Source organism: Symphalangus syndactylus, chromosome 19 (assembly GCF_028878055.3).
Source record: "Symphalangus syndactylus isolate Jambi chromosome 19, NHGRI_mSymSyn1-v2.1_pri, whole genome shotgun sequence".
Classification (NCBI taxonomy): domain Eukaryota; kingdom Metazoa; phylum Chordata; class Mammalia; order Primates; family Hylobatidae; genus Symphalangus; species Symphalangus syndactylus.
In genome coordinates this window covers 20,652,807-20,676,134 of record NC_072434.2, presented here as the reverse complement: position 1 = coordinate 20,676,134, position 23,328 = coordinate 20,652,807, and the positions used below count along the sequence as shown (strand labels likewise).

At 41.1% G+C, this 23,328-nt stretch overlaps 1 protein-coding gene across 20 annotated transcripts in view; it reads left to right on the top strand.

Annotated features, from left to right (window-relative positions):
* Positions 1–23,328, top strand: part of PPP1R12B (protein phosphatase 1 regulatory subunit 12B) — a 241,733-nt gene that overhangs the window by 792 nt on the left and 217,613 nt on the right. The window lies entirely within an intron of this gene.

Sequence of the window (23,328 nt, the reverse complement as noted above, 5' to 3'; positions counted from 1 at the left end):
CTGCACACCGCGTCACTCATAGGCACAGTGTCATTTGTTTGATGCCCTTTCAGAAAATTCCGTTGTTGTGTGTCCCCATTATAAAATATCTTATATCACTTAAAGAGTAAAGCCCTATACTGGGTAAAGACAAGCAGGTCTGAAACCACACCTCTTGTTTTGTTGATTTGTAGTACTTCAAAACAGTTTGTGTTGCCTCTAGGCTACAGCTTCTAGAACACCCCGGACCTCGTTGTTATAGGTATCTTAACTTTCTTCTCAGCAGTGCTACCTCCCTGAGAGCTTCCTATGGAGAACTAAGTTATTGAATTACTTCTGTCTGTTTGATACTTATGGAATAGCTTTTCTATTTTTCTATTTTTTTTTTCTAAAGCGCTCTATAGAAATCCCATGCCCTATATATAGCTATACTATATGAATTGTGGATAATCTGTGCTTGGTAACGACACCTTTACTTCTATCACCTAATGCAGCAATATTCTCTGTCTACTGACTGCCATGACTAATTACCCCTCTCTCCTCAAATGGAACTTCATCAGTTATTTTGGTGAGCTGAGAGCTGGACACCTACTCTTAATCTTTTGTATTTTTCTTCTTCTGCCGTCTGTGCAAAGTTAATGTGTTGGCATGAGAATCCACTTCTAAATAATAACTCAACTTTATATCAGACCACTTCCCTAAATATATTTAGCCAGTAGCTTAAAGTTACTTCTCACTATGTTTGCAACCCTATTTCAGGTAGAATAAACTCTTTCACCCTATTTTGTACTCATTTTTTTTTCCTGCTTATAGTATTTCCCCACCTAAGGTAGTAACCAATATTTGTAGAGTGCTTTGCTGTTTGATTTCATATGTCTTACCCCATGTGAGTTTCAGCAGTGATCCTTTGAAGTAGGTGTGGTAGGTAGTGTTATTCTCATTTTACAGATGAGGAAACTGAAGCTCAGGAAAATAATTTGTGCAAAGTTAGAAAGTAAAGAAGTGGCTCATAGGCATGGATTTTCAGACTTACATCACAGAGATCTATATCCCACTTAATAAGGAGCCGAATGTAAAATGAGATAAAAGCTAAGAGAACCACATTAAATTCTAAACTTTAAATTTCTGAACTCTTTGGGAAGGTGAATTCTTGTTTTTCTTTTTCTTTTTCTTTTTTTTTTCTTTTTTTTTTTTTTTGATTCGGAGGCTTGCTCTGTTGCCCAGGCTGGAGTGCAATGGCGAGATCTTGGCTCACTGCAACTTCTGCCTCCTGGTTTCAAGCGATTCTCCTGCCTCAGCCTCCCGAATAGCTGGGATTACAGGCGCCTGCCACCACACCTAGATAATATTTGTATTTTTAGTAGAGACGGGGTTTCGCCATGATGACCAGGCTGGTCTCGAACTCCTGACCTCAGGAGATCCACCCGCCTTGGCCTCCCAAACTGCTGGATTATAGGCGTGAGCCACTGTGCCCGGCCTAGTAATCTATTAAAATAAGAAAAGAAGGGGATGACAGCTATGGATTTTTTTTTAACATCTATAAATGCAATATAAGCATTCCTTTTGATTTATAGGGCTGACAAGGAGTTGAACTGAACAGGTATACTCAATTCTAGACAAATTAAGCTAAAAATTAAGCTGCTTAAAGATTTGAGGTCTGTTGAGAAACTATATCTTTGAATCAAGACAACGGGCCTTTATTGGCTTCAGAACATTACAAGTCAGTTTTCGAAGAGTTACAATATGTGTCCCCATGACTTGGAGAAGTTTTTTTTGTTGTTGTTGTTTAAAAAAAAAAAAAAAAAAACAGTGTCTCACTCTATCTCCCAGGCTGGAGTACAGTGGTGCAGTCTCAGCTCACTGCAACCTCCGTCTCCCAAGTTCAAGCTATTCTCATGCCTCAGCCTCCCAAGTAGCTGGAACTATAGGTGCCCACCACCATGCCCAGCTAATTTTTGTATTTTTAGTAGAGATGGGGTTTTGCCATGTTGGCCAGGCTGGTCTCAAACTCTTGGCCTCAAATGATCTGCCCGCCTCAGCCTCCCAAAGTGCTGGGATTACAGGCATAAGCCACCGCGCATGGCGGACCTGGAGAACTCCTAAGGTACATAAAAGACTATTTTCAAATGTGAGACTGGAGCTGTTGGTGGCTGAACCACCTACTTTACAATGGATTCACCTTCTGGGAAATGGAGAGTGAGTGGTACAATTATCTGAATTATTTATTTAAAATGTCCATTTGTGTACAAGCATGATATAAATTATCTGGATAATTGCTTCTTTTCTCTCTTTTCGCCATGGCCACTTGACCAACTGTGGATTATTGTCTTCGCATGTTAGAAGCCCCCAGTTAATACTGGGGGACAATTTTTCTCCTCCTACAACGTCACAGTAGACGATTTGCACTGCAGTTTGTGGTGCCTTGATGCTTCTTTTGGACTTAGAGACCTTCTTTCTTGGCAGCCTTTGCTGAGACCACGAGGTGCTTGAGTCAAAGATAACAAGCTCCAGGGGGCCTATTAATAATACTTGAATTAGACTGGGATAAGAAGTATCTCAAAGGTTAGACCAACTGTGATGAAAGCCTTGGAAACTGATGCAGACTAAATTTCAGTGACTAAATTAAGATTTGGTGTGTATGCATGTGTTGTCCTAGAGTCCTTAACAAGGTATTAATCTGATTATAGAACCCTTGAAAGCACTTGTTTGCTCACAAAGGAATTTCTGTTTCATTTGCGTATACACATTGTAAGGCCAGGAATATTTGTTAATAATTCTATGTGGAGTAGTACTTTAAAATTTTTCTTTTCTTTATTTATTAAGTTTGACTATTAGCACCTATCTTGATATCCTTAGCATTATAATCTTAGGTACTCTAGGCCTAGATACATGCTCTTAAAAACTATATCTACCAAATTATTGCTGTTGGAAGAGGCAAGTGCCTGCTTTCAGAAAAGAGATTTTTCTAGGATTCATTAAAATGAATGCTTACTTACTTCAGCATGTATTATGTTGACTCTTAAATCTGTGCTGAGTGTGGTGAGGGATGGTGGATGTCAGTCACCATAGGTCTTGTCTCTTAGCGCGGTCTGATCAGTCTTCATTTGGAGGGCTACCAAGGAGATTAGAATAATTCCATACTTGACTCAGAAATTCAGATTGGCGGCCGGGGGCGGTGGCTCACACTTATAATCCCAGCACTTTGGGAGGCTGAGGCAGGTGGATCACGAGGTCAGGAGTTCGAGACCAGCCTGGTCAACATTGCAAAATCCCATCTCTACTAAAAATACAAAAATTAGGCTGGTGTGGTGGCGCACACCTGTAGTCCCAGCTACTCGGGGAGGCTGATGCAGGAGAATCGCTTGAACTCAGGAGGTGGAGGTTGCAGTGAGCCGAGATCACACCACTGCACTCCAGCCTGGGCAAAAGAGTGAGACTCCATCTCAAAAAAAAAAAAAAAAAGAAAAAAGAAACTCAGACTGTCTTTGTAATGTGCAGGGTCCAAATTTGGACCCTCAAGGTCACACCAGACTAGAATTCAATTTGTAGTTGAATAAGCCTTTGTCATTCTAGAGTTGTCTCAGTCTGACGCTGTATCCTCAGGGAGGCTAAAATCACGTATTTCTCAGGAAGAGAGATGGAGATAGGAACAAGCGAGGAGAGGAGGATAGGCTGAGCAATTTATATTCAGACAGAGACAGAAGATGAGCAAGATGAATGTGTGTTCAGTTCAATATAAAATAGTATATTTTGTATGCTAACTCATATGGTAAAATAAAACTTGTGCTTTTAACCTTTTCTCTTTTATTCTAAATTTATTACTCATTCCTCCTGGTTCCACCTGTGAAGTTACTTTTGCCTTACCCTGAATATTGATGAATTCTGCTTAGTGTCAGGACCCATGGCAACATAGGATTCAGAAAAATCCTGTTTGCTCCTTTATTATTGTGCATCTAGAATAGTCATCTATCCTGAGCCATTTTAGTAGCTTGCCTCTTCAAATTGCTTAATATGTTGCATCAGACTATGTTGGACCTCAAAGCCATATTGGGAAATTCAGCTTTTTGTCTGTGTGCTTTTTTTTTTTGAAAGTATAGATAAAAATGACTTTCATTTGTTCCACAGAATTTCTTCCCTATTCTTCGTGTGTGTGTGTGTGTGTGTGTGTCTGTGTGTGTGTGTGTGTGAGAGAGAGAGAGAGAGAGAGAGAGAGAGAGACAGGGTCTTGCTCTGTCGCCCAGACTGGAGTGTGGTGGTGTGACCATGGATCACTGCAGCTGCAACCTCTCAGGCTCAAGTGATCCTCCCACCTCAGCCTCCCTAGTAACTGGGACTACAGGCACACCCCATCATACCCAACTAATTTTTAAAATTTTTTGTAGACAAGGGGGTCTTACTGTGTTGCCAGGGCTGACCTTGAACTCCTGGGCTAAAACAATCCTCCCCCCTCGGCCTTCCAAAGTGCTCGGATTACAAGTAGGAGCCACCATGCCTGGCCTTTCCCCAGTTCTTAAACTCCTGCTGAATAACTGTATATCACCATTTGGGCTTTTAGAATCTTCTTCTCTGTGACTATTTTGAAATAGGCAGCCTGTCAATATATATGGATTAAGCACAATTCTGCCAAAGGTAAGGAAGTTGGACCGGTCTTGTTGTTAACATAAAACTAAGTCGTTTATTTTTTTCTTTTAAAATATTTTAAAATTAAGATATACTTTATATACAATAAAATTCACTCTTTGTAGTGTAGCATCCTATGAGTTTTGACAAATGCATACAGTTGTGGAACCACCACTATAATCAAGATGTAGAACATTACCGTTACCCTCAAGATTTTTTGTGCTCCTTGGTAGACAGCTCCTCCCACCCTCAGCCCATGACAGTCATTCATCAGTTATTTTGTCCCAATAATCACAATAGATGGAGGCTGAGGCAGGAGGATCACTTGAGCTCAGGAGTTTGAGACCAGCCTGGGCAACATAGCAAAACCTTGTCTTTACAGAAAAATAAAATTAGCCAGACATGTTGATGCATGTCTGTAGTTGCAGCTACTTGGGAGGCTGAGGCAGGAGGATAGCTTGAGTCCAGGAACTGGAGTTGCAGTGAGCCATGATCATGCCACTGCATTCCAGCCTGGATGACAGAGCGACACCCTGTCTCTAAACAAACAAGAGCCACCATGCCTGGCCTAGAGTAAAGTTTTTGATATTTGAATAATATGCCATTAATTACATGTGTCCCACTATATTTTTCTTTTTTTTTTTTTTTTGAGACAGAGTCTCGCTCTGTCGGCCAGGCTGGAGTGCAGTGGCACGATCTCGACTCACTGCAACCTCTGCATCCCGGGCTCAAGCAATTCTCCTGCCGTAGCCCATAGCAAGCTTCGCCTTCCGGGTTCACGCCATTCTCCTGCCTTAGCCTCCCGAGTAGCTGGGACCGCAGGCGCCTGCCACCACACCCGGCTAATTTTTTTGTATTTTTAGTAGAGACGGGGTTTCGGGCGGGTGGATCACGAGGTCAGGAGATCAAGACCATCCTGGCTAATTTTTGTATTCTTAGTAGAGACGGGGTTTCACCATGTTGGCCAGGCTGGTCTTGAACTCCTGACCTCAGGTAATCCACCTCCCTCGGCCTCCCAAAATTTTGGAATTATAGGCATGAGCCACCATGCCCGGCCGTGTCCGGCTATATTTTTCTCTTTAGAGGTTTTCTTAGATTCTTAATTAACAACTAATACTGAATGTCTAAATGGTAGATTGTAAGCCTGTACTAGAGTATATATGTGGTATAATTTCTGCCTTCAAGGAACTAACAGTCAGGTTTGGAGACAGATAAATAAAAAAAAAGATTCCTTTTAGAGTTCCAAATTCTGTGATACCCTGGAAAGGATGTGTTCCTAAGTGGAAGGACAAACGAAGGCAGTCCAGGATGGTAGAGCAGCATGGGCGAATAAATAGGAATGAGTGTGGTGTGTAGGCGGAAGATACTAGGAAATCCTAATGGATGTGTTTGAAGGGTTAGAGATGAGAGAGAGTTGGGGTGACATCCTAGAGGGCTTTGAACATCAAACATCAGGCCAAGGTGGCTTGATGGACTCCTTAGTAGAGAATTTTTGTGGGTTTGAGCAGGGTCGTTACCCAACCAAAGCAGTATTTTAGGATTCTGAAGCAGCACTTGGATTTCTGAATGAATGGAGAGACAGAGTTGAGAGAACCAGCTGAGTGAATTGGAGATGAGAAAAAAGTGTAGTACAATTCTAGCTTGTGAGTCTGAAAGAATTGTGTTATTCAGGTAGAAATAGTATTCAGTCAACAATTAGACTGAGGTACTCTGAAGACGTACAGATAGAAATCTCCTATAGGTGCTGAGCATGGTGGCCCATGTCTGTAACCCCAGCACTTTGGGAGGCCAAGGTGGGAGGATTGCTGGAGACCAGGAGTTTGAGACCAGCCTGAGCAATGTGGTGAGACCCTATCTCTCCAACCCCCTCCCCGACTCCCCAAAAAATTAGCCAGGTATGGTGGTGCAAACATGTGGTCCCAGTTACATAGGCGGCTGAGGTGGAAGGATCACTTGAGCCCAGGAGGTTGAAGCTGCAGTGAGCTGTGTTCACACCACTGCACTCCAGCCTGGGTGACAGAGCAAGACTGTGTCTCAAATAAATAAGTAAGTAAGTAAGTAAATATCCTGTAGGCATCTGTGTGACTTAAGGCTAGTCACTTTCCTATCTAGGCTCCAATTTTCTCATAGTTGAGACAAGAGACTTGATTTTAGCATAAAGGTGAGAGTTGAAGTAATGAGTGCGAAAGAGGAAAGGGAGAAAATATATAGAGAAGAGCAGAAAACACAAGCAGCTGGTGGGCAGAGAATGCAGAAATTCAAGTTAGAGCTGTTGAAAGATGTGGTAGGCTGACTAATGGTGCCCCAAAAATGTCTAAGTCCTAATCCCCAGAACATGTAAATATGTTACCTTACATGGTAAAAGAGACTTTGGAAATATGATTAATTTAAGGATCTTGAGATAAGGAGATTAGCCTGGATTATTCAGGTGAGCCCAATATAATCACAAGCATCCATATAAGAGGGAGACAAGAGAGCAGAATCAGAATAGGAGATGTGATGAAGGAAGCAAGAGATTGGAGGGATTCCAGGAAGTTCTGTGAGCCAAGGAATGCAGGTGAACCCTAGAAGCTGAAAAAGGCAAGGAAGTGGATTCTTCTCTCAGAGCCTCCACATAAGGAAATAGCCCTGCCAGCAATTTGACAACTCAGCCCAATGAGACTGATTTCAGACTTTTTTTTTTTTTTTTTGAGACTGAATTTCGCTCTTGACCCCAGGCGGGAGTGCAATGGCATAATCTTGGTTCACTGCAACCTCTGCCTCCCAGGTTCAAGCGATTCTCCTGCCTCAGCCTCCTGAATAGCTGTGATTACAGGCGCCCACCACCACGACCAGCTAATTTTTGTATTTTTAGTAGAGACGAAGTTTTGCCTTGTTGGCCAGGCTGGTCTGAAACTCCTGACCTCAGGTAATCCACCCGCCTTGGCCTCCCAAAGTGCTGGGATTACAGGCGTGAGCCACTGCATCTGGCCATGATTCAGACTTCTGACCTCCAGAATGCTATGATAATACATTTGTGTTGTTTTAAGCAACTAAGTTTATGGTAATTTGTTATAGCAGCAATAGGAAACTGATAGAAGAACCGACAAACAGTGATATTGAGGTATTTCAAGGAATAGATGGTAAATAATGTAAAAGGAAATTGAGGAGAAGGCCTGTAAAAAGACTGTTGGATTTGGTCATTTAAACTTTGAAAGAGCACTTTCAGTAGAGATATTTTTGAAGACTTTTGTGGAGGTTATATGAAGTTTTTTTGCATTAAGGATAACTTGTCTTTCTGTTGACTTTTGGGAGAGAAAATATAGATTTTCCATCAATATAATTGTAATTTAAATGAGGACCCAAAATATATGACAGGACACTTTAAAAGCTGAATTCTGGCTAGTTCAGGTGGTTTCATTATTCATGAGTTAAGAATATTTTAGGATATTAAACCTGACAGGGGCAAGAAAGTTATGTCCCTATTACTGATGGCTGATTATCTAGTTTATTTTACTTCTTAGTCTAGTTTGGCCCATTTCCCACTCATTAGCACTTCCACTGGAAGGCAGCCTTGGGGGAACAGTGATAGGGAGGTTAGTACCAATAAACAGTTTCTTCTGCCATTCTCTTACATTTATTTCTTGAGTGTCTACTGTGTATCTGATTCTGTGCTGCTTGTTACTTTTACTTAGCAGTAGATACAATTTAGAAACTAACTTGAATTTTGGGGTTGGTCTCCAGAATAGTTGGTTACTATTATAACTTATAATAGGAAATTGGCTACATAACCGATTTCTGTTCTAGCATTCTGGCTCTTGAGGAGTGTCAGGGGAGTACTATATTTATTAGTATTTGAGACTATTTTATGCTTATGGAGGAGAATTACATATATATCTTCTCTAAGATGGTGAAATATGGAGGTTTGGGATGTCTAATAAATCTTTAATGGTTCAACATAGTAATAATAAATCCAGATTAAGACCTTGGCCCAGAATGTCATATAGGACAAGGAATTGAAGCCTCATTTGGGTTGCTAATTGAATGCTTGCCCGATTTGTTGATGTTGTTTTTGTCTGCGAATATGTTGGGGTTTTTCCTGCTTTTGAAGTGTAATTTAAAAAAATTTGTTTCTTCTGATCTTAGATTGTAACCAGTTTGAGTAAAATTTGGGGGCTTAAAGTTTTATCAGGCATGCAGAGTTTATGTTTGTTTCATGAGGCAATTCAATTGAAAAACTGAAGCTTTGCCCCGGCGCGGTGGCTCATGCCTGTAATCCCAGCACTTTGGGAGGCCAAGGCAGGCAGATCACGAGGTCAGGAGATGGAGACCATCCTGGCTAACACGGTGAAACCCTGTCTCTCTACTAAATATAAAAAAAATTAGCCGTTGGCCGAGCGCGGTGGCTCACGCTTGTAATCCCAGCACTTTGCGAGGCCGAGGCGGGCAGATCACGAGGTCAGGAGATCGAGACCACGGTGAAACCCCGTCTCTACTAAAAATAAAAAATAAAAAAAAAGAAAAAAATTAGCCGGGCGTGGTGGCGGGCGCCTGTAGTCCCAGCTACTCGGAGAGGCTGAGGCAGGAGAATGGCGGGAACCCAGGAGGCGGAGCTTGCAGTGAGCCGAGACTGCGCCACTGCACTCCAGCCTGGGCGACAGAGCGAGACTCCGTCTCAAAAAAAAAAAAAAAAAAGAAAAAAAAAAATTAGCCGGGTGTGGTCACACGCACCTGTTGTCCCAGCTACTCGTGAGGCTGAGACAGGAGAATCACTTGAACCTGGGAGGCGGAGGTTGCAGTGAGCCAAAATGGCGCCACTGCACTCCAGCCTGGGTGACAGAGCGAGACTGTATCAAAAAAAAAACCCTGAAGCTTTAGTTTTCAGTATTGGAAATTGACTTGCATGTGGTTTTTAATGAAATATTCTACTTCATTGTAGTTATGGAATAGGTTTATACAAAAATTTAGAAATGATTTTATATTTAGTATACTTAAATGTTATGACACAGTGATAATCTGTTAGAATATTAATCTAATGCAAATTTGGGGAACTATTTTATGGTGCCATGCTCTAAATATTCATGATATATCTGGCATGATATATATATCTGGTTTTCTGTATTAATTATTGGTCTAGTGACTCTGTTTTAAGCGTTTTATTATGGAATATTTCAAAATAGAAGATACAAAAGTAGAGAGAATGGTATAATGAATTCTCGAAAGTGATCAACTTATGGCCAATCTTGTTTCATTTATAGATCCTCATCTCCAGTATACTGGATTATTTTATAGCCAATCCTAGATATCACATAATTTTTTTTTTCTTTTGAGATGGAATTTCACTCTTGTTGCCCAGGCTGGAGTGCAGTGGTGCGATCTTGGCCCACTGCAACCTCCACCTCCTAGGGTGTCTCAGCCTCCCAAGTAGCTGGGATTAGAGGCATGTGCCCCCATGCCCAGCTAATTTTGTATTTTTAGTAGAGACAGGATTTCACATATTGGCCAGGCTGGTCGCAAACGAACTCCTGACCTCAGGTGATCTACCTGCCTCAGCCTCCCAAAGTTTTGGGATTACAGTCATGAGCCACCGTGCCCAGCTTATATTTTATTTGTAAATATTTCAATATATATCTCTAGAACGTAGAAATTTAAATTAAAAAAAATCACCTGGGCGTGGTGGCTCATGCCTGTAATCCTAGCATTGGGAGGCCAAGGCAGGTGAATCACCAGAGGTCAGGAGTTCGAGACCAGCCTAGCCAACATGGCGAAACCCCGACTCTACTAAAAATACAAAAATTTAGCCAGGCGTGGTGGCGCATGTCTGTAATCCCAGCTACTGGGGAGGCTAAGGCAGGAGAACCACTTGAATCTGGGAGGCAGAGTTTGCAGTGAGCTGAGATGGCGCCACTGCACTCCAGCCTGGGTGACAGAGCGAGACTCTGTCTCAAACAAAAACAAAAACAAAAATTTCGTTAGCACACCTAAAAGTCAAAATCCTGTTTCTTAAAATTATATTTTAGTAGTGTTTAAATTTCCCTGATTGTTCACAGATGTGTGTGTGTGTGTGCGTGTGTGTGTGTTTTAACAGTTGGTTTATTCAAGTCATGATTCAAATAAGGTCTGTTTTGATTGATATGTATTTTACTCTATGGTTTCCTCCTCATTTTTTTGTCCTACCTTATTTGTTGAAAACCTAGGTTGTTTGTACTTTAGAGTTTCTCTACAAACTAGACTTTTCTGACTGCTTGCTTGTGGTGTTAAGGTGTTCTTTTGTCCCACGTGTTTTCTATAAACTCGTAATTAAAGATTAGATCTGATTCAGGTTCAAATTTTTTGGTAAGAGTACATCATAAGTGGTGGTATGTACTTCCATGAGAAGGCAAATAATGTCAGGTTATCTCTCTTTGTGATTTAGTGGCCATTGATAGCCTGCAAAAATTTTGAAGTTTCAAGCCAGTCTTGACTAGACTTGAATTCTATTAGTTAATTATTCTAATTATCATCACATCACAAGAAGCTCCTGTATTGAGCTTCTAATTGGGTTACCAGTGATAAGCCTAAAAAATGTAAATTGGCTGGGTGCAGTGGCTCACACTTGTAATCACAGCACTTTGGGAGGCCGAGGGGGGAGGATCACCTGAGGTCAGGTGTTCGAGACCAGCCTGCCAAACATGGTGAAACCCTGTTTCTACCAAAAATACAAGTTTAGCTGGGGCTGGTGGTGGACACCTGTAATCCCAGCTACTCGGGAGGCTGAGGCAGGAGAATCGCTTGCACCTGGGAGGTAGAGGTTGCAGTGAGCCGAGATTGCACCATTACACTCCAGCCTGGGCAACAAGAGTGAAACTCCGTCTCAAAAAAAAAAAAAAAGGTAAATTGTGAATAAAATAGTTAACATAGGTTTAGTGTATTGACTGTTGCAAGGCTTGACAAGGTGCCTAATGTTGAGATTAGTAGTACCCTTTGTATGTAAATATTTTCTGTGATTGGCAATGGAGTAAACTTTTTCTACTGTCATTTCATATCTTTACCATTAGCTCTTTTTTTTTGAGATGGAGTCTTGCTCTGTCACCCAGGCTAGAATACAGTGGTGAGACCTCGGCTCACTGCAAGCTCCGCCTCCCGGGTTCATGCTATTCTCCTGCCTCAGCCTCCTGAGTAGCTGGGACTACAGGTGCCTGCCACCACACCTGGCTAATTTTTTTTGTATTTTTTAGCAGAGACGGGGTTTCATCGTGTCAGCCAGAATGCTCTGGATCTCCTGACCTCGTGATCCGCCCGCCTCGGCCTCCCAAAGTGTTGGGATTACAGGCATGAGCTACCGCGCCCGGCCTCCATTAACTCTTAACTGAAGTTCCCTATGTTAGTCTGTTTTTGTTGCTATAAAGGAATACCTGAGACTAGGTAATTTATAAAGAAAAGAGGTTTAATTGGCTCACAGTACTGCAGGCTATACAGGAAGCATGAGGCCAGTATCTGCTCATGGTGAGGGCCTCGGGAAGCTTACAGTCACGCAAAAGGCAAAGGGGAAGCAGGTGCATCACATAGTGAGAGTAGGAGAAAGAGAGGTGGGAGGTACCATACTCTTTTAAACAATCAGCTCTCCTGTGAATTACCAGAGCAAGAACTCACTCATTGCCATGGAAAGGACACCAAGCCATTTATGAGGGATCTGCCCTTGTAACCCACACATTTCTCACCAGGCCCCACTTCCAAAATCGGGGATCACATTTCAATATGAAATTTGGAGGGGACAAATATCCAAACCATATCATTCCCCTTATTTTGAAGTACTGTTCAGAATTCCAGTTCAGTAATATGGTTTCTTATTCCTTAAGACAACTGCCAGCCCTTGAGGTCCATTATGAACGAAAACTTCAAAGGGAAGGCTCCAAAGAAAACTAATAAAAAAATAGAGAGTAACTTGGCGGTGTAATGAGAAGAAAGAGACCTGCTTTATAAGGGAGAAGATAGGAAGAGTGTCCATTCTAGCTACATCAGTTTTGGGCAGTCAACTGTGGGCAAATGATGTGCTTGTCTTAGAAAATGGAAGTGACATTGGGGCATTCATATGGAGATTGCGTTGATTGGCTGGCTTTTGTTGTGCTCTTTGAGGCCTAAGAGAAATTGGCCCTTCTAATTGAATGTGAATTTCACAGTGGGATGTATGGTTTTATGAACTGTTTTATTTATATACGGGTATTTCAGGGGAGGCAGATTACTTTTTTTATTTTTTCTGCTTCTTGGCAACATTTTTGCCAGGTTTATTTTTTTAGTTAGTGATTTTTGTTTTTTTAAAAGTTGGTTGGTCTAGCGATGAAATGTGACTTTAAAATGCCAAAACAGATTGTGTTTGGGTCCTGTGGATGCAGCTTTACTGTTTTATAATTATTCCTCTTGTATTGATTTTCCTCCCCATGTTTAAATTGTTCCTCCTTGACAGTAGATAGCATGAAAAATGAGGTCAAAAGAATAACTCACCTCATTATAAATCACTAGGGGTAATGGAAAGTGATTCTGAAGGATGACCAGGATTCCTTCCATCTGTTGAGAATCATTTCACCTGTTGAAGAGTTCCTACAGCACAAGTTCTAATGGGGAGCCGCATCCATTCATACTTCACAATTGCCGTACAGGGCTAGTATTAGGAGAATTTGACTGCTAGAACTCTAAGTGCTTAACAGGTATTTTTTAAAGCAGGCAACATCTTTATGATTGGCACCAGTTTTCAGTTGAGAGTGGAGACTGCCTTGCTTCAGCTCTGTGTGTGCTATAGTCAGTTCATGACAGAATCACCAAGTCCCAAGGGTTTTTTTTTTTAATGAAATAACTTTGAAAAATTAAAATTATAAATTTAATTTTTCTGCTCATTACCTAAATTATTGCAAGAAGATTATCTTCATTTTTCTTACTATCAAGATAAATGTTCTGTCCTGTATAATGCACTTCTGTAGTTTGAATGTTTATTTATTTATTTATTTATTTATTTATGTTTGAGACAGAGTTTCCCTCTGTTACCCAGGCAATCGTGCAATGGCACGATCTTGGCTCACTGCAACTTCTGCCTACTGGGCTCAGGCGATTCTTGTGCCTCAGCCTCTTGAGTAGCTGGGACTACAGGCATGCACCATCATGCCCAGCTGATTTTTGTATTTTTATTAGAGATGGGGTTTCGCCATGTTAATCAGGCTGGTCTCAAACTCCTGGCCTCAAGTGATCCGTCCATCTTGGCTTCCCAAAGTGCTGGGATTGCAGGCGTGAGCCACCACGTCCAGCCTGTAGTTTGAATCTTTAAACAGTCAAATGATCTCTTATTAATTTTGGGGGGCACATTTGTATTGAGCACTTCCTGGATGCCAGATGCTGTTGTATGCTGGGATACAAACATGGCATACAACCGTGTCTTGCTCTCAGGCATCCCACAGTTACTGACAAACTCATAATTTTAAAGATATATTCTGGTCTCTATTGCTTGTACTTCATGTTGATTCCATTTCCTATTAATCTGTTCATAGTAAAAGTGGAGAAAAGGGTATTGATCATTACCTACACATTTACCTTTGTATGTTTTAAGATAAGACCTTGTCATTAGCCTTCTCTAATAGGGATAAACATGTCCATTCTTTAATTTAATTTCCAAATCATTAATCGTTTTGTCTCTCTCTCTCCTGTGAATTTCTAGTTCCCTTTGGGTCCACTGGCTCTGTGAGAAAAGACTGTAACGTCTTCAGCTCTGGGGACCACCACCAGGGTGAAAGACTATTATAGGACCACTTGAAAGTACAGAGTTGCAGGACTGTCATATATGCATTTGTTTTATTAGAAGATTATGAAGTTCCAGGATATTATAGCAAAAAGAACATTAGAGGACACCATTTCACCCACCTGTGCCATTTTATTTTATTCTATTTATTTATTTAGAGACAGAGTCTCCCTCTGTTTTTTGCCCAGGCTGGAGTGCAGTGGTGTGATCTTGGCTCACTGCAGCCTCCGCCTTGAGGGTTCAAGTGATTCTCCTGCCTCAGCCTCCCAAGTAGCTGGGACTACAGGCACACGCCACCATGCCCAGCTAATTTTTGTATTTTTAGTAGAGACGGGTTTCACCATATTGGCCAGGCTGGTCTTGAACTCTTGTTATCAAGTGATATGCCTGCCTTGGCCTCCCAAAGTGCTGGGATTACAGGTGTGAGCCATCATGCCTGGCCCATTTTATTAATACAAATGAGAAATATGAGGCCTAGAAAAGAGCTAAAGGAATACCTTAAGCATGGTACAGAAATAAGATACAATGAAATGTTCTGTTTATCAAATTTCTGCTTGATACTCTTTTCTGTCTATGGAAATGTAGTTATTTGCAAATTATTAGTACTTTGAGAAGAAGCAAAATGTGTTCTAAATTCTTTTGAAGAACTTTTGAAGAAGGATGATACCTTATAGTTGTATTCCTCTTTCAAAAACTTCAAAATAATAGAAACATCAGGGGTAATTATTCATGTTCCAAGATAACTAATCTAAGGATTCTTTTAAGAATTGGTTTTACATTTGACTTATTCATCTCTATATCTATCTACTACTAAGCAACATGATAACATTGCAGGGTCTTACTCTGTCACCCAGGTAAGAGAGCAGTGGCTCAATCATGGCTCACTACAGCCTTGACTTCCTGGGCTGGAGCATTCCTCCTGCCTCATTTTTTTATTTTTTAATTTTTTTATTAATTTGTATTTATTTATTTATTTTTGAGACGGAGTCTTGCTCTCTGTCACCCAGGCTAGAGTGCAGTGGCGCGATCTCGGCTCACTGCAAGCTCCGCCTCCCGGGTTCATGCCATTCTGTCTCAGCCTCCCGAGTAGCTGGGACTACAGGCGCCTGCCACCGCACCCGGCCAATTTTTTGTATTTTTAATAGAGACGGGGTTTCACCGTTTTAGCCAGGATGGTCTCGATCTCCTGACCTCGTGATCCGCCCGCCTCAGCCTCCCAAAGTGCTGGGATTACAGGCGTGAGCCACCGCGCCTAGCCAGCAAACTTTTTTAAAACAAAAAACAATTGGTACAAATACCATCCTAACATATTAATTGTTTTTTTTGTCCTTGTTCTTCCTCAGGCTGTCTTAGCTTTTGCAAATATTTTAACATAGTTGAACTCATGGTATGTTAAAATTACCATAAGTACTGTGGCCAGCTTTAGTGGCTCATGCTTGTAATTCCAGCACCTTGGGATGCCAAGGTGAGAGGATCACTTGAGGCCAGGAGTTTGAGACCAGCCTGGGCATTTTTAGACACAGGGAAATCCTAAGTCTAAAAAAAAAAAGCCAATTGTGGTCACCCGCAGTTGTGGCTACTCAGGAGGCTGAGGCAGGAAGATTGCTTGTGCCCGGGTGGTTGAGCCAAGATTACACCACTGCATTCCAGACTGGGCAACAGAGTGAGCAGTCTCTAAAAAAGAAAAAAAAAAAAAAAAAAAGGATTGTTTACTGAGTGCTGCTTTATACCAAGTATTGCTATGCATTTTGCTTTTTAAAAATTATCTTTACATCAACAGCTCTACCAAATAGGTGGTTTATTCCATTTAATGATGAGGAAAAAGAATCAAAGAAGGTAATTTGTCCTAACCTAGGGATCACACGTCATGCTGGTATTTAAACTCACATCTGTCTGACTCAGAATCTTTTAGTCTTCTACCTAGGTTGTGCTGGTTTTCTGAAATCCTGGCTCACTCCATTTAGATCTCTTTATTTTTTTAAAAGCCTTTTAGCACCTGTAATGCTAGCACTTTGGGAAGCCGAGGTGGGTGGATTTCTTGATCTTAGCCTGGGCAACATAGCAAAATCCTGTCTCTGCAAAAATACAAAAATTAGCTGGGCATGGTGGCATACCTCTGTAGTCCCAGCTACTCAGGAGGCTGAGATGGGAGGATTAGCTGAGCCTGGGATTTGGGGCTGCAATGAACTGTGATTGCACCACTGCACTCCAGCCTGGGTGACTGAGCAAGACCCTGTCCCCCCGCTCCCGCCCCCCCCAAAAAAACCTCTTAGAGACATAGTTTTATAGAGGTAGGATTCTTTTAGCATCCCATTGCCACTGAGATTTTTATGTTATCAGAATTCTGCACCTACTCAGTGTGAAGTAATAGCTAAAGCATTGCTTTCCTACCTCCTTCATGTCATGGTATACACAGAAAACGACATTTGCGTAACACCCCTGGTAAACTAGAGAATATTTGCAAATTTGGTATAAAAATTCATTGTTGCTGGGTGTAGTGGCTCATGCCTGTAATCCCAGCACTTTGGGAGGCTGAGGCAGGCAGAATAAAAATATATGAATATTAAATAAATAGACTAAGAAACTACAAAATTATGTTTTATTTAGGAACACCTAATAATACCAGATGTATTGATGATGTTGATTATAATGCTTTTGATGACAAACATACATATAGAAATTGTGGAGTGATTAGAGCAAATTAAATACAAAACTTCATTTACATATACGTGCAAAACAGAACCTCACTGATTGTTAAACAATGTAGACTAAAATAAAAATATAGACTAAAATGATTCAACAGGAAGATCAAGAGAAGGGGCTATTTCATGGAGTCACTCTACTGTGCCATGTGCGTAGTTTTACGTACCAAAACTATGGTACTTAAGTGGTTCCATATAGTGAAGTCACGTGCATAGTTTTCTGTACCAAAATTATAATTAGGAAGTTTATGTAGAGAACCATATGAATCAAATATAACTTTACCTATCCTGAATTTTTAGTTGGTTGCAAAACATTTTTAATACAATACAAAATTTTATTCAGAAGATCTTTACGTTACACTACTTTTAAGCCATTTTAGAACAATAAATGATTGGGAAGATCTGATATAAAGCCTTTTAGCTCTAACATATTGATAGTAAGCATTCAGTAAATATTGAGTATTGTTATGTTTAGTTAGTAAAGCAAAGTGGTTAAGATTATGAGCTTTGGAATCAGACATACTTGGTTTCTAATCCTGGTTTTGCTACTTACATAAGCTTTATGTAAGCTGTCTGTGCACAGTGCCTTATTCTTAGTAGGCATTTAGGTGATTTTCTTTTAGACTAAGATGAGGATAAAAATCTTTAGTGAGTCTTACCGTGACCTACCAGACACTGTATCATCTGATCCCCCATTAGCTCTCAGTACTTATCTTTCCCTTGTTCAACCCATTAGCGTCCTCATTGTTTCTCAAAAACTCCAGTTGCTAGGAGTAGATGCTTAAGGGCCTCGCTTCTATTTTTCCTTCTGCCTGGAATGCTATTCCATCAGATACACATGTGGCTTGCAAGTGTCACCTTTGTAGTGAAGCACTTCCAGGCCATCATATCTAAACATTTCAGATGAACTTTCCTCACCCTCTCATTTTTTTAAATTGAGGTAAATTTTACACATAGTAAAATGCATAGAACTTAAATCTACAGTTTGATGGCTTTTGACAATGTATACAACCATGTAACCAATATGGTTTGGATATCTGTCCCCTGCAAATCTCATGTTGAGATGTAATCCCCAATGTTGGAGGTGGGGCCTGGTGGGAAGTGTGTGGGTCATAGGGGAGGGTCCCTCATGGTTTGGTGCTGTTCTCAAGATAGTGAGTGCAGTCTCAGGAGATCTGTTTTTTTTATTTTTTTATTTTTTTATTTTTGAGATGGAGTTTTGCTCTTGTTGCCCAAGCTGGAGTGCAGTGGCGTGATCTCAGCTCACTGCCACCTCCGCCTCCCGGGTTCAAGCGATTCTCCTGCCTCAGCTTCCCGAGTAGCTGGGATTATAGGCGCCTGCCACCACACCCGACTAATTTTTTGTATTTTTAGTAGAAACAGGGTTTCACCATGTTGGCCAGGCTGGTCTTGAACTCCTGACCTCAGGTGATCTGCCCCCCCTCGGCCTCCCAAAGTGCTGGGATTACAGGTGTGAGCCACTGCGCCCGGCCAAGATCTGGTCATTTAAAAGTGTGTGGCACTGCCCCCCGCAACCTTGCTCCCATTCTCGCCCTGTGATGTGCTTGCTCCACTTCGCCCTCCACTGTGAGTAAAAGCTCCCTGAGGCCTCTCCAGAAGCCAAGCAGATGTCAGTGCCATGCTTGTGCAGCCTGCAGAATTGTGAAACAATTAAATCTTTTTTTTATAAACTAGTCAGCCTCAGGTATTTCTTTATAGCAACACAAGAATAGCCTAATATAGTAACCATCACCCAAATCAAGAAATAGGACATTTTTGCATCCTTTGAAAATTCTACCCACCACCCCTTCATCCTCCCCCAGGCTACCACTGTTATAATTTCTATCATTCTAGAATTAGTTTTGGCTGTATTTTTCTTTTTTTTTTTTCAAGAAATATTAACTGTTCTTTATTTGATATTATATATAAGCCATATAAAATGCCTTTTAATAAGTTAAAAGAACCATTTTATTTTGAGATGGGGTCTTACTCTGTCACACAGGCTGGGGTGCAACTGCAACCTTGACTCCTGGGCTCAAGCCATCCTTCCACCTCAGCCTCCTGAGTAGCTACGACTACAGGAATGCACCACCATGCCTGGCTATTTTTAATTTTTGTACAGACGAGGTCTCTCTATGTGGTCCAACTTGTGGCCTCAAGCAATCCTCCCACTTCAGCCCCAAAAAAGTACTGCGATTACAGGCATGAGCCACTATGCCCAGCCAAGGAACCATTTTAGACACAGAGAATTCTAATTAAATTGACATAGTTAAGACCAGAAATATAAAGTAGACATTGTTACCTTATCTTTAGTCTTTGCCTTTAAGAGGCACATGAACACAGAACACAGGTGGGTCTTGCTTGGTTCTGAGACAGTGAAGACATTTCCCCAATATTTAAATACATTCATATAGCTAGTTATATAAATCTAAATATAAAGCCAATCTCGAATAGGTTTTAAGATTGCATTCACCATCTTTATGAAAAGTTGAACACTACAAATTAAGTCCAATCATAGTTTTAGAAGTGGGAAACAGTGATACCATTTACTGAATCAGAATTACTATTAAAATTTTAAAAAACCCAAATGTATTCATTTAACCACAAGCAAGTCTTAATTAAATCAGGACTGCTCAACAAAAATATTCTGTGAGTTATTCATGATCTGAATTCTGATTTATATTAGACAGCTATTAAATTATGTACACATAAAAAAGTCATGTGGTCAGTTATTACTTATTATTAGCTCTTCTGAGATAAGCTATCAAGTCTGCTCTTTCTGCCTTCTTCTTAGTGCTGGCAATGGTCATTTTTGTTCCAGGGATGTACTTCTTGGGATTCTGCAAATACTCCATCAGTGTCTCCTCTCCTCAGGTGATGCCTCTGTTCTCATTGGTGTCTGTGAGAGAATTCAGTGGCCTGACCTGTCTTCTGCATAAATAGACCATGGAGATTTGGCTCACTCTTGTGCTTGCCTCGCTTTACCACGGTGTGGCACTGGGCACACTTTTTTTTTTTTTTTTTTTTAAGACAAGTTCTGGCTCCATCATCCAGGCTGGAGTGCAGTGGCACGATCTTGGCTCACTGCAACCTCTGCCTCCTGGGCTCAAGCCATCCTCCCACCTCAGCCACCCGAGTAGCTGGGACTACAGGCATGCACCACCATGCCTGGCTAATTTTTGTATTTTTTATGGAGACAGGGTTTCGCCATGTTGCCCAGGCTGGTCATGAACTCCTGGGCCTAAGTAATCTGCCCACCTCAGCCTCCTAAATTGCTGGGACTACAGGCATAAACTACCATGCCCGGCCTTGGGCACACTTCTGAACAAAACTCTTCTTGCCTTTCTCAATGTCACCCATATTTAATTCTGTCTCTCATCACTGGTACTACGAACTTCCTGTTCAGAATCCAGATATCCCACTCTTTCAGTTTTAGCTGTTTTAAAAGGAATATAGAATATGTACCTTTTAAAGTTTGGTTTCTTCAACTGAAATAATGTTTTTGAGCTTTATTCATTTTTCATGCCTCCATAGTTTATTGTTTTTTGTGGCTGAGTAGTATTCCATTGTGCGAGTATTCCAAAATTAGTTTATTCTTCTGATTATTGACATTTGAGTTATTTCCTTGTTTTGATAAAGATGCTATGAGTAGTCTACAAATCTTTTTGTAGACATATTATGTTTATTTCTCTTGGGTAAATACCTGAGAATGAAATTGCTGGGTTATGGAGTATATAGAGTATACAATTTTTTTTTCTTTTTTTTTTTTTGAGATGGAGTCTTGCTCTGTCACTAGGCTGGAGTGCAGTGGCACGATCTCAGCTCACTGCAACCTCTGCCTCCCGGGTTCAAGCGATTCTCCTGCCTCAGCCTCCCTAGTAGCTGGGATTACAGGCACCCGCCACCACACCCAACTAATTTTTTGTACTTTTAATAGAGGCAAGGTTTCACTGTGTTGGCCAGGCTGGTCTCGAACTACTGGCCTCAGGTGATCCACCTGCCTCAGCCTCCTAAAGTGCTGGGATTACAGGCGTCAGCCATTGTGCCTGGCTGAGAATATAAAATTTTAGCTTTATTAGCAACTTGCAGTTTTCTGATGTGGTTGTACCATTTTATACTACTCCTAGCAATGAATTAGAATTCTGTTTGCTCCACGTCTTTGTTGATATTTGATATTGTCATTTTTTTTGAGCACCAGTTCCATTTGCTCCACATCTTTTTTTTTTTTTTTTTTTTTTTTTTTTTTTGAGATAGAGTCTCACTCTGTCTCACTCTGTCACTCAGGCTGGAGTGCACTGGCTTGATCACGGCTCACTGCAGCCTCAATCTCCCAGGCTCATGCCTTTCTCCCACCTCAGCCTTCCAAATAGCTGGGACTACAGTTGTGCACCATTACACGCAGCTAATTTTTTTTTTTTTTTTTTGTAGAGACAGGGTCCTGCTATGTTGCCCAGGCTGGTCTCAAACTCCTGGGCTCAAGCGATCCTCCCACTTTAGCCTCCCAAAGTGCTGGGATTACAGGTGTGAGCCACTGTGCCCAGCCTACATCTTTGTTGATATTTAATATTGTCAGTGCATTTTTTTCTTTTCTTTTTAATATTAGCCATTGTTTGTATAGTGTTATTTCATTTTGGTTTTAATTTACACTTCCTCAATGACTACTGATGTTCAGCACCTTGTCGCATATTTATTCGTTATTTGGAGTGTATGTGTGTGTGTGTCTGATTTAAGTCTTTTGTACATTAAATTTGCATTTTGTTTTTTATTATTGATTTGTAGGCATTCTTGATATTTTCTGGATATAAGTCCTTGGTCAGATAAATATAGATATTTTACCCCGGTCTATGCCTTGTTTCTTTACGTTCTTGTTTTGTTTTGAATACACTTTTTATTTTGAAGTGATTTAAGATTTACAAAAAAGTTGCAAAGATAGTTTAGAGAGTATTTGTATACCCTTCACCCAGCTTTCCCGAATGTTAATATTTTACATAAACATGGTGCATTATTCAAAACAAGGTTTTTTGTTGTTATGTTGATATTCTGAATGCCATTTCCTTCATTATAGTTTCTTTTTTTTTGGAGACGGAGTATTGCTGTGTCGCCCTCTGCACTCTGCTGCAGTGCAGTGGCATGATCTCAGCTCACTGCAACCTCTGCCTCCCAGGTTCAAGAGATTCTCCTGCCTCAGCCTCCCGAGTAGCTGGGATTACAGGCACGTGCCACCACATCTGGCTAATTTTTGTATTTTTAGTAGAGACTAGGTTTCACCATGTTGGCCAGGCTGGTTTTGAACTCCTGACCTCAGGTGATCTACCCACCTCAGCCTCCCAAAGTGTTGGGATTACAAGCGTGAGCCACTGCGCCCAGCCCCTTCATTATATTTTCTAATCAGTTTTTCTTATATTAGAAAAGTAATTTTTGGCTGGGTCCAGTGGCTCTTATCTGTAATCTTAGCACTTTGGGAGGCTGAAGTGGGTAGATTACTTGAATTCAGGAGTTCAAGACCAGCCTGGGCAACAAAGCAAGACCCCATCTCTAGAAAAAATACAAAAATTAGCTAGGTGTGGTGGTGCATGTGGATAGTTCCAGCTACTCAGGAGTCTGAGGAGGGAAGATGGCTTGAGGCTGAGAGGCAGAGGCTGCAGTGAGCTGAGATCAACACTGAACTTCAGCCTGGGCAACAAAGTGAGACCCTGTCTCAAAAAAAAAAAAAAAAAAGCAATTTTGCCTGGACAAGGTGGCTCACACCTGTAATCTCAGCACTTTGGGAGGCTGGGCAACATAGAGAAACCCCGTCTCTACAAAAAAACAAACAAGAATAGCTGGGCATGGTGGCACATGCCTGTGGTCCCAGCTACTTGGGAGGCTGAGGTAGGAGGACCACTTGGGCCTGGGAATTCAGGTCTGCAGTGAACTGTGATTGTGCTGCTGCACTTCAGCCTGGGCAACAGAGTGAGACTCTGTCTCAAAATAAAAAAAAATTAAAAATTAAAAAATAAAAGAAAAAAGGAAAGCAGTTTTTAAAAAGTAGCAGTATTTATTTGATTTTCTTACTGAACTATGTTATTAGTTTTCTCAAATTCTGGATTTTTCAGTTATAAGCATCTATTAATCATGATGATAATTTCTTTTTTTTTTTTTTTTTGTAAGATGGAGTCTTGCTCTGTCACCCAGGCTGGAGTGCGTTGGCACTATCTTGGCTCACGGAAACCTTTGCGTCCCTGGTTCAAGTGATTCTCATGCCTCAGCCTCCTGAGTAGCTGGGACTATAGGTGCACACCACCA